General features: G+C 57.7%; 1 pseudogene; it reads right to left on the minus strand.

The window, feature by feature from the left end:
* Positions 1–3,032: 3,032 nt before the first annotated feature.
* LOC118610522 lies at positions 3,033–3,151 on the minus strand (annotated as a pseudogene).
* Positions 3,152–10,415: the final 7,264 nt, after the last annotated feature.

Below are 10,415 nucleotides of genomic sequence, written 5' to 3' on the forward strand. Positions count from 1 at the left end.
CCCAACCCCAGGTCCGCGGCTGGCAGCTCACACACGTACACGTCCCAGGGACAAGTGTCAGGCTGCGAAGTCCAGCCTGGGCTTGCCCGGGCCACCACTCCGCCACCCACCACCCGGGATCCGGCCGGCACACTGGCAAAGGGACAAGCCCGTCGCTTCGGGAGGGACCGACGCACCCGGAGCCCGGGCGCACCCCAGACGCTGTCAGGAGCCCCTCGCTTCTAGCAAAATCAGTACACGTGATGGGTTGTGTGTGAAAGGAATTTTGTCTGACCTCCGCGTTTCCTGAGACTCCAGTCTAACACTCTGACCTCAAGCTTCTCAGAGCTCGGGGTCCTCATTCAAGCCCGCGATGCTGGGATTAGCTCAGAGCCGCAGGGGCAGAGACACAATCTGCAAAGGAGCAGCCCCCGCCCGACCACCAGCCCCGGGGCCTCCGGGCGGCTCCAGCCCCACGGGCCCATCACACATCTGTCGTCGATTTTTTGTCACTCCCCACAACCTGCATTGACAGCTGTCGGAGAATGTCTGGCTTCTTCATGGAAAACTCAGGAGGAAATTTCAGATTATTAGTGTTCTTTAAGCGATGGGGTTTTTTCCCCAAGTATTTTGCCATTTTCGTCAACATTGCGATGAATGCCTTTGTTGTCAAAGTTCGGGATGGGGACACTTTCGAGTCCTTCGATCGTTTTGACGAACTGTTTACACGACGCTCACTTCAGCTGTTGCTTCTGCCGGGATGCGGCGAGGATGGCATCTCTCTGCATCGCCGCCAGGTTTGGTGATCGCCAAAGTGTTAGTATGCAGACACTGGGTTTTTTGTTTGTTTGTTTGTTTGTTTTTCAATTAGGGAATTGAGGATGAGCCACACCAGAAAGAGACATCTGTTGGAATTTAAGGAACTAAATCCCTTCCCTCTGGGGTGACCGGATGAAATGCAGGACACGCGGTGACATTTGAATTTAGGACAAACGATGAATAATTTTCCAGCATTGTATGTGAACCACAGCATGGGATGTGCCCACACTCACATTTTATTTGCTGTTTAGGAGAAACTCGGAGGGAAGGGGTTTCCTGTTTTCGTCTGCTCAGTCGGGCAACCCTGTGTCACCACGTACATCTTCCGTACCCTCCCCTGTCACACGTCGGCACAGACGTGGCCACCTCTGCCGCCCACGAGCACTCAGGCGCTAAGACCACGCTGAGCGCTTGCTCTGCACGGCCCGTTTCACCTCAGAATGAGCCGCAAGTCAGCGCTGCTACTAGCAGTATCGTTTTACTTACCATGGTGAGCACTGGCTAGTGAGTCCAGGCTTCGGGGGTGGCTGCCGGGCGGTCCTAGCTTGGGGTCTCTCGGGAGGCTACGTCCCGGGAGGCCTGCACAGGGCCGGGGCCCCACGTGCGGGCGGGTCGCGGCGCACACCTGGCAGAAGGCGCGCAGGGGTCACGTGGCCGGGCAGCGCCGCGGCTGGAACGCGCGTCCTCGACCCCCGCGCGCCTTTACCGCGCGTCGCCGTGGAAACCGCGGGGTCGCAGCTGCTGCGTGCGGGGTCGCGGGGGGCGCCGAGCACAGCGCGCCCCCGAGACCGTCCCGGCAGGACCGTGCCGACCGCGCCGCCTCGCGACGCAAGCGCAGACGCTCCCCGCTCCCCGCGGCCGCGCAGCTCGCGCCTCGCGCCTGCGCTCGGCGTCGCGCTCGCAATTCGCCTTTCACAGGTAGTTCGCGGGGAAGACCCAGTCCGCGTCCCGTCAGAACGGTCGTGAACTCTAAATTTACCGCGTCCGTATCCGCCAGTGACGTCAAAACCTGTGACGTCAGAGGGTCACTTAATTGAGGCATCGGTGACAACAGCACGAATTCTGCTGCCCCGGGCCTCATGGGTAATGTGCCCCGGGGCCTCATGGGTAATTGCCCCGGGCCTCGTGGGTAATGTGTCCCGGGCCTCATGGGTAATTGCCCCGGGCCTCGTGGGTAATGTGTCCCGGGCCTCATGGGTAATTGCCCCGGGCCCCGTGGGTAATGTGCCCCGGGCCTCGGGGGACTTCCAGGCTCAGTGCCGTCTCCCTGATCCTTTCAACAAACCCTCTCTTCACAGCATCTTCCCGCTCCCCGACACTCTGAGCGAGGGGTGGCTGGGCCTCCCTGCCGAGGCTGAGAGAGTCGTGCTCATGGACACAGGTGGCTCCGCCTGTGGGTGGCTCTGGTTCCGGGCCCCCAGCTGCTGCCCAGCTGCAGAGACCCAAATCCCCAGGTTTTCTGAGGATTTTCCCACCATCTGTGCTCAGGGATTCCCAGGCCCAGAAGCTTCCTCATGAGCCAGTGTCCCATTTCAGATGTCGCCCCTGCCTGAGGAGGATCTGTTCACAGCCCCTTCTTGTCCCTGAGAACAGTCTAATCCTCTCCTCCCGCGGACCCTCCACCTCCCGGGGCAACTACACCCAGCTGTCTTCCAGCCCCGACTATCCATCAAAAGAGGGGCTTGTGCCCAGCCCCTCACCCACGCCTGCTTCAAAAAGAGCTTGGGACCTCGCCAACAACACCCTGTTGCCCTTTGCTACCCAAGCTCTAAACTAGGGTCATATTTAAACTGACTGAGCCAGTAGGAAGTACCTCTGTCATTAAATAACCTCGGGGAAGATTCAACAGCAATTCTAACCTATATTGGTGTTTCCTTATCTCTAACCCATGCCTATAATTAGGGCTCCTTGATCCCAAGGGAAATCAATTAATAACTAGGAAAGTGTTTCCGCTGGTTTTTGATCCAAGCCACTAAGTGCCTAGACACTTAAGATATTGAACGTTCATCTCTGAAACTCCAGACACTCTGACCCTGGGTCTGATCAGGATATGGTTGTGGGAGGTGGTTTCCTGGGTGTCCCGGTCATGATGCTTCGTGTGTGTGCGCGCACACACACACACACATACACACACAGGTTCCGTCTGATAGTTGCATTGCCATTTTTATTTTTTTTAGGCGAGTCAACCTTTGGCTGACCTCACAGATTGCAAGGACCTTGTCCCTTATTTTTTACGCCTACAGCACCTGGTCTTCCTAGGTGGTCTCCCATCCAAGGACTAACCAGGCCCGACCCTGCTTAGCTTCTGAGACTAGACAGGTTCGGGCTTGTTCAGGGCGGCGTGGCCGTAGATTACGTTGCCATTTGGAAGGCTATCTCCTCTAATGGATGTTTTAAAAGAATGCGTGTCTTCCCTTTGAACTATCTCGTTCCTCCACTTACAACATCAGGCTGTTCGGGACACAGAGCACAGAGGGAAATGACGATTTCACCAGGTCGTCTCCAGCGAGCAGGGCCAGGAAGACGCTGCATGAGCCTGTCAAGAGCCATTTGGGATTGGCGGGCTGGAAACTGGTGGGAACCACAGTTTCTCTCAGAAGCAGCACATGAGTCACTTAGTCCAAAGCACATACAATGTCTTAATCGAGGCCCTTGGGTTACGAGGTGCCTGCCACAGGGCCTTGTGGGGTGTGGGCCCCTCTCCCACCTTTCCTTCTTCTGGAAAGAGCATCTGAACTTCCTCTGGGCCACCAGCTGAGGGTGGGTCAGAGCCCAGGCCCGTCCTTGCACCTCGTCCTCCTGCCCCGTGTTGGGCTCGGGGAAAGACACGTGACCCGGGTTGGCCTGATTCGTGATGGAGGCGGGCAGGGCGCAGGAGTGCTGAGGACCCTCGCCCCCTGGACCCGGGGCAGCAAAAGCGGGTCACGACCGGATTCTCTCTGATAAGTGAGAGGAGGGTGTTCCTTGCATTTTACCCCACTACGTGAGCCTCGGGCACTGGAGGGGTTTAGCCGAGAGGAAAACGTATTAGTGCATAAAATCCAAATATAAAGGAAGCCAGCCCTCACGAGAACGTAACCCAGAGACGAAACGTCACCGAGCCCCGGCTGCACACGGCCCAGTCTCCCTCCCAGAGTGTGGGGCGTCTAGTTCCTCTGACTTTCGAGAGCGGGTTTCTTCAACGTTCTAGGCACGAGGCAGAAACAGGGTCCCCTCCCTGGAGCTGCTTTGTCCCCTCCAGCTCCCTCACCTCAATAGGGGACCCGCCTACCCACACCCTCCACTTCTAAACTGCTTGAGAACAACTGTTAGGGTCCCCAGAGCTCCGGATCCACATGACATAAACTCCGCCACCGAGATCTACGCTGCCTGTGGGAGGCGACGTTGCCCACGAATGACCTTGCAGGCTCCCCCAGAATGCCTGGGAGAATGTCGTCTTTCACCTCCGCAGTGAGGAGAAGATGCTCATCTTGGCGCGAAGACGCAAAGGCCATTCTCGCGAGATGAGGGCCAGCGCTTCTGAAAGAGGCCACTGTCCGTGACAACCCAACAAACCTGCCCGCTCCGGGAGGAGTCTGCAGGGGGGTCCGCTCGGCGGAAGGAGGAGGAGACCAACACCGTCTGGCGCCATGGCTGCCACCGTCCCTGCTGAGGTCATCGGTCGCCCCGGGAGCGCAGTGGGGCAGGGGAGGGGCTCAGCAACCTGCAGCGGCTCCCACTTCCTTCCGTGCCAGTCCCCCCAACTCAGAGAACCCCCCTCAAACAGTATTCCTCAGTTTACTCCACCAAGCTGTATCCGTTTTCGCCTCGCTATCGGCGGTGTCGCTTTGGGCGAACGATCTCACCTTCGGAGCCTCAGACAGGTTGCTTATCTAGGGCTAGGGATCATAACAGCACGATCCTCAGAGCCGACGGCCCCTGCCAAACAGACAGAAGCACGGGCCCTTCAATGCGGCCGTGTGACTTTCAGACCCTTCGATGCAGCCATGTGACTTCCGGGACGCTCTCCCGCTGACAGACTTGCACAGGTGAGAAGTAACAGTTGTGGGTTAGTCATCGTAGGACAATTTGTCATAACAAAATATTGAAAACAATCCAACAAAGGTGTGGGTTTATGGTACGATAATAATAATAATAATAAATGTGCTCTTTGTCCCCAGTTCCTGGCATGGAGCTCCTAAAATCTTTGGAATTTGCTTTCTTTTGTAGACTAATGAGATGACTCGTAGGGGGAAGGGAGCCTAGATATCTTCAGGATGGGGGCTGATGCCAGAAAGACCAAGCCATCATTAAAGGGTCGGGCCCTTCAGTCCCCCCCTGCACCGCCCCACCCCACGACCTCCAAGGAGGGGAGAGGCTAGAGATTGAGTTCAATCACCAGTAGTCAATGATTTCACCAATTTGCCTATGTAATGAAACCTCGATTACAAACAAACAAAGAAACCCTAATGGAGTTCGAGAGTTTCTAGACTGAATACGTTGATGCGTCGAGGAGGTGGTGGGCTTGGAGAGGGCCTGGAAGCTTTGGGCTACTTTGTCCCCGACCACCAGTGACCTGTCCTCTGCATCTCGTCTACGTGGCCGTTCCCGAGTCGCATCCTTTATAATAAGTACGAAATCATAAGCACAAAGCTTTCCTGAGTTCCATGAGTCATTCTGGCGAATTATCAAACCCGATGGGGGGCAAAGGCGGTGAGAACCCCGAGATCTGTAGTTTGGCCAGGTAGACGTGTGGGTCGCCTTGTGCTGGTGTCCAAAGGGGGGGCAGTCTTGTGAGATGAGCCCGCAACTTGTGAGTTCTGATGCTCGCTCCAGACTGAGTGTCAAAATTGAATTGTTGGACACCCAGCGGGTGTCAGAGAATTGGAGAATTGGTGTTGAAAAATGACACATATTTGTTGTTCAAAAAAATAAATAAATAAATACATATCTGGTATAAAAAGTGGTATCAGAAAAAAAATCACAATGTCATAAGCTAATTTTGGCATCAGAAAATAGAAAGGAGCAAGACTATGTGTTCGCATCTGCCCGTGTTGCCACAATGAAGTGGGGGAAGGGTAGACCAGAAGGCAATAAAAATGACTACCTAGAGCGGCATGGGCAGGGAGGGGTGAGACGTCCCTACATATAACTTTTTTTAATAATTTTAATGTTTGAATCATGTCAAAGTGTCACTTCCGCCCACCTTCTGGGGCTGGTGTACGTTCAAAACCAGGACAACCGCAGGGGACATCGCCTGTTGGAGACACTTTTCCAGCGGAGGGAGAGGAAGGGGCCCTCTGGCGTCAATGCCCCTCACGGCGGGAGCCAAACAAGCCCCCGAGAAGGGTCGACGTGCTCGGGGGCCGGGGGTGCCAGCCCCACACGCGGTGTTGGAGGTCGGGCCAACACCACGAGCCGGGCTTAACCCTGGTGGTTCTTGTCAACCATGCAGCTGGATGGGAAGGGACGTGAGGCAGCTTCGTAACGGAAGTCCGCCCAAACGAAGATGGGAGGGGAGGAGAGGACGAGGGAGGGGGAGCGAGGGGGGACGCCACGCCGCCCCCGCCCCGGCCCGCCCCGGCCGGTGAGACTTCCTCTGGGACGTGAACTCTTCCTGCGGCTGCGCCTCCCGCTCGTCCCCCGCCCCGCCCCCACCTCTCGTCGCCCGCTCGCCCGGTCCCGCATTGTTCTGGAATGCTGGGAGCATGGGTGAGACGTGCCCGGCACCAGGGAGGGGGCCTCCATTCGTTCAGATTCCTGACAGTTGCTCGTTCTTATAACTCCCTGCTCAGATCTCGAGGATTCTGAGCATTCCTGCCAGCGGAGAAAAGGGAAATTGCATGTTCAGTGACTGAAGGGTCCCAGTGGGTTTCTAATGGTCTGAATACCAGGTAACGTGATTCGCTTAAGTGTTGAGTTACTTAAGAATTCATATGAAAGAATGTCGGGATTTAGAGAATGCCTATCTTCGGGGGGGGGGGGGGAGTGATTATTCTGACAATTTCTATAAACCGGATTTTGTCACTTTGAGGAACATTCTAAGTTCAAAGAGGCACTTCCATGAGAAACTTTTAGAATAGGAGCTGGTGACCAGTTCACGGCAAACTTTGGAGACTCGAAGACCCCGTCTTGTGCCTCCTGTGAGCCGAGGACTGAAAAAGGTTTTCTGTGGGCATCGTTTCTTTCCACCTGTCCTCTCGGAGGAGCCAGGAGGTCGGCGCGCCCAGCCTTCTCGCACCCACTTCACAAGTGGGGACGCCGAGGCTCAGTGTAAGGCTGGTCCCATCTGGTGGCAAAGCCAGGTCTCCAGACTCAACAGCCCCGTCGCTGAGCCTCACAGGCGGGCGGCCTGGGCCGGTGACCGGGCCTCGGGGGCTCAGAAGGGCCTGGACTTTGTTTCACACTCTGCTGTCACCATCTCCGAATTCTCGATGCTTCTGAACCAGGAGCCCCGTGTTTGCTTCTGGCACTGTGGCCGGCCTTGCTCACGTGGACTCCCCTCGCATTTCTGCGCCCAGGTCCCACGCCTGGGGCTCCCAACACTCCTCAGCTCCCCCCCACACACACCTTTCCTCTGGGTCTGCAGTGTCTACCAGGGCTGAGGGACTGTAGGCCCTGCTGGTGGTCTCACGAGGAGCTGGTGGCTACTCCTCTAAGGCTGCTTCATGTCCACAGAACGAATTAGGACCTGAGTCGATGAGTTCATCAGAATCAACAGTCTCCAAAACAAGCTTAATTAAAACAAGAGGCTCTGGGCTCAGTGTGACGAAACCCACTCAGAATGCTGCATTTCCCTCTGCTCTTTACTGGGGTTTTTGTCCAGATCCTTGACTCTGATAGTCTCCAGTTCTGGACTCAAAAGGAAGGAGAAAGAGAGAAAGAGGGAGGGAGGGAAGAAAAGGAAGAAAGCGCACCTCCTTCTGACACTCCCGACTCCCAGAGATGTCTTCTAAATCTTAAAGGCTTAAGAACATTGCACTTGGTAGAGATCAGACAAAATGTGTTCACTTCTGGCTACTAATTCTCAAGAACTGTGAGCAGCAAAGCAAAATAAGACCCCTGTGCAAAGGCGGAGGAGGTCAACGGCTGGTTGCTGGCTAGGACTGTCCCCTAGAACAGGACGCGCACGCGGCTGCGAAGGTGGACGAGACGGCGCCAGGGGAAGGAGTGTCTCTCTCCCCAAACCCACCTCGTCCGGGCCGCCTCGACGCTGCCCCCCCCCCCCCGGGGCGGTCCCCAAATCCCTCTCCTTCCTTAATGTTCAAGCAGCCCGTCCCTCATCCAGAATTGACTTTAGAAGGACTCTCCTTCCCACACCATAACTCCTTTTGTCCTCTCTGGAGGTCCACGAAAAGTTGGCGCGTAACCAGGCACATGACACCAGCAAGAAAAACCCACGAATCAGAGCAAACTTTGAGATTTTTTATTATGCGTTTGACAGTATTTTCTGGGCGTGAGCACAATTAATGGATTTCTTGCCACCGAGCCAAACAGCGCATAACGCCTTTTAAAAATGTATTTCAAACTCCAAGGAACATGAGCTTGGATTCAGAGCACAACTTAAAACATCTCTACACACAGCGGCTTCACTGTTTACAGAGCCACGTAAAGGGGTTAGAGGAGACAACGGTCTCGTAATAAATTATCGCTTCTCCAGACCGTGCACGATCCTGCCCCGGCAAGCCGGTCCCGTCCATTTCCTCGGGGGAGACGTTCATTTTTATTCCTGTAATAACTTACGAAGTACTCACTGAGAATTTAACACTCGGTCAAGGCCAGCGCTCTGTCGTTCGCCGCCCGAAATCTCTCCACGCCGTGACCTCGGCCGTGGGGCGGGGGCAGGCGGCCTGCCCCTAGGATGACCTCACGGCCGCATCACGTTGCGACACTCACGGTAACCTCGGTATGGCAGTGAGGGCGAGATGGTGAGCTGTCAGGGGTCACAATCCCCAGGTGTTGCCGATCACACAGATAAACGGGAATTTACATGACCTCCAAGCAGTTGGCATTCGTGGCTTATTTTGAAGCCATTCCCCAGAGGCCCACGTTTACTCAAGAAAGCAAATACGGGGTTCCCCTCGACCACCTTGCGCTGGGGCTGCCTTTCCAGCGGCTGCCTGTGAACGGGGCCCGGGGGCAAGGCCAAGGGCACAGGGCCTGGCCGTCTGCAGGGGGCACAGAGAGTCCGCCCGCTGGACAGGAGCGGGCGCTCTGCCACGCGCCCCGGAGCCCCAAAGCCGCAGCTACCGGTGATAGTCTCCTGTTGCCACAAACATCAGGGTTTCTATTTTCTTGTCCTTCTTATTTCTCTTTGGAGACACGTCCTTCTGGTGAGCACCAAGCACAGCTGAAAGCTTCTGTCTAAACCCTGGAAGCCTCACACCCATCGGCTGCCCCGCAGCTGGGATCCCTGCGGAGGGCAGACACCACCTCGCGCACCCGAGCTGGCCGCTCGCGCGCCCCACGGTCGGACCCGGGGCCGGCGTGCTCCTGTGCACTGTGGCCGTCCCAAGACGGACACGTGTTTGCGTGTGCAAGGAGTTAGCCTGCAGTCCACGCACCCTCCAAGAGAAGTCGGGTGGAAAGCCCCCGTGGGTCCGCCCCGCGCCGGGCCCCTCCCACGCCAGCTTCCTGCACCCAGCAGCCTCGGGCATCAGTCCCGGGGCGCGTCTGCCACCTCTGGCTCCGTTGGGGAGCCTGGGGCTGAGCGGAGTGGGGCGTTCTCAGGGTGGGAGCGCGTCGTGAGGGGAGGACCCCTTGGGTGGATGTCCTGCCCCAAGTAGAGCTCATGCTTTGTCCCCAGACACGTGGGAACAAGCTCTGTGGTGGAGCAGGATGAGGCCTCCCCGAAGCCGGAGGCTGCCGGCCTCCTCCCAGGGGGCTCCCGAGAGGCAGGGGAGTTGATGCTGGAGATCTAAGGCCTATTTGCTCGGTCCGCCCTTGACCTTGGCCTATCTTGGAGAAAGGGGGCAAAAGCAGCAAGGAGGCGGTTATGGAAGAGCGGCCGTTCACCGGGGGGAAAGGCGGCTGCTGCCGCCTGCCGACCCCGCCGTCCCCCCGCCCCCGCTCCCGCTCCCGCTCCCGGATTCGAGTCGAATCTCCTCGATTTCAGAGCGCGCCATCCGCCTGGGACGCTGTGGACAGCGCGACGTGAGCCGACGTGGCCGCCAGGAGTGCTCCCGCGGCCCGGTCCGCCACTGCCCGTCACCGGCCCGGGACCGCGGCGGCTCCCACTCCGAGAGGGTGGGTCTGAATCGCTAACTCGACTCTTGCAAAAAGTAGGGACCGTGACTTATAAGGCAAGACTTTTCCTTCCGAAGCAGAGCTCCTTGCAGGAGCCCGGCAAGCCCCGGTGGGACGCCTGGGCCACCGCCGTCGCGCTCCGCACCTGCCACAGGACGGCGGGAGCAGCAGCGGCAGCAGCCGGGCCACGCCGCCCGGCGCCGCCCCACCCTGCGCCTCCGCGCCGCCCGGCCCTCCCTCCGTCGGTGACCCCGCCCCGCCCTCGTCTCTCTCCGTCTCGCCCCTTGGCTCCCTTCAGGCCTTTGTGCCGACGTCACCTGGTCAGCGAGACCGGCCTTGGCCCCCAGCCCCCCGCGCGCCCCACGCCGCCCCTGCCCGTCCCGTGCCCCTGT

This window comes from Rousettus aegyptiacus, unplaced genomic scaffold, assembly GCF_014176215.1.
Source record: "Rousettus aegyptiacus isolate mRouAeg1 unplaced genomic scaffold, mRouAeg1.p scaffold_m13_p_12, whole genome shotgun sequence".
In the NCBI taxonomy this organism is placed as follows: Eukaryota; Metazoa; Chordata; class Mammalia; order Chiroptera; family Pteropodidae; genus Rousettus; species Rousettus aegyptiacus.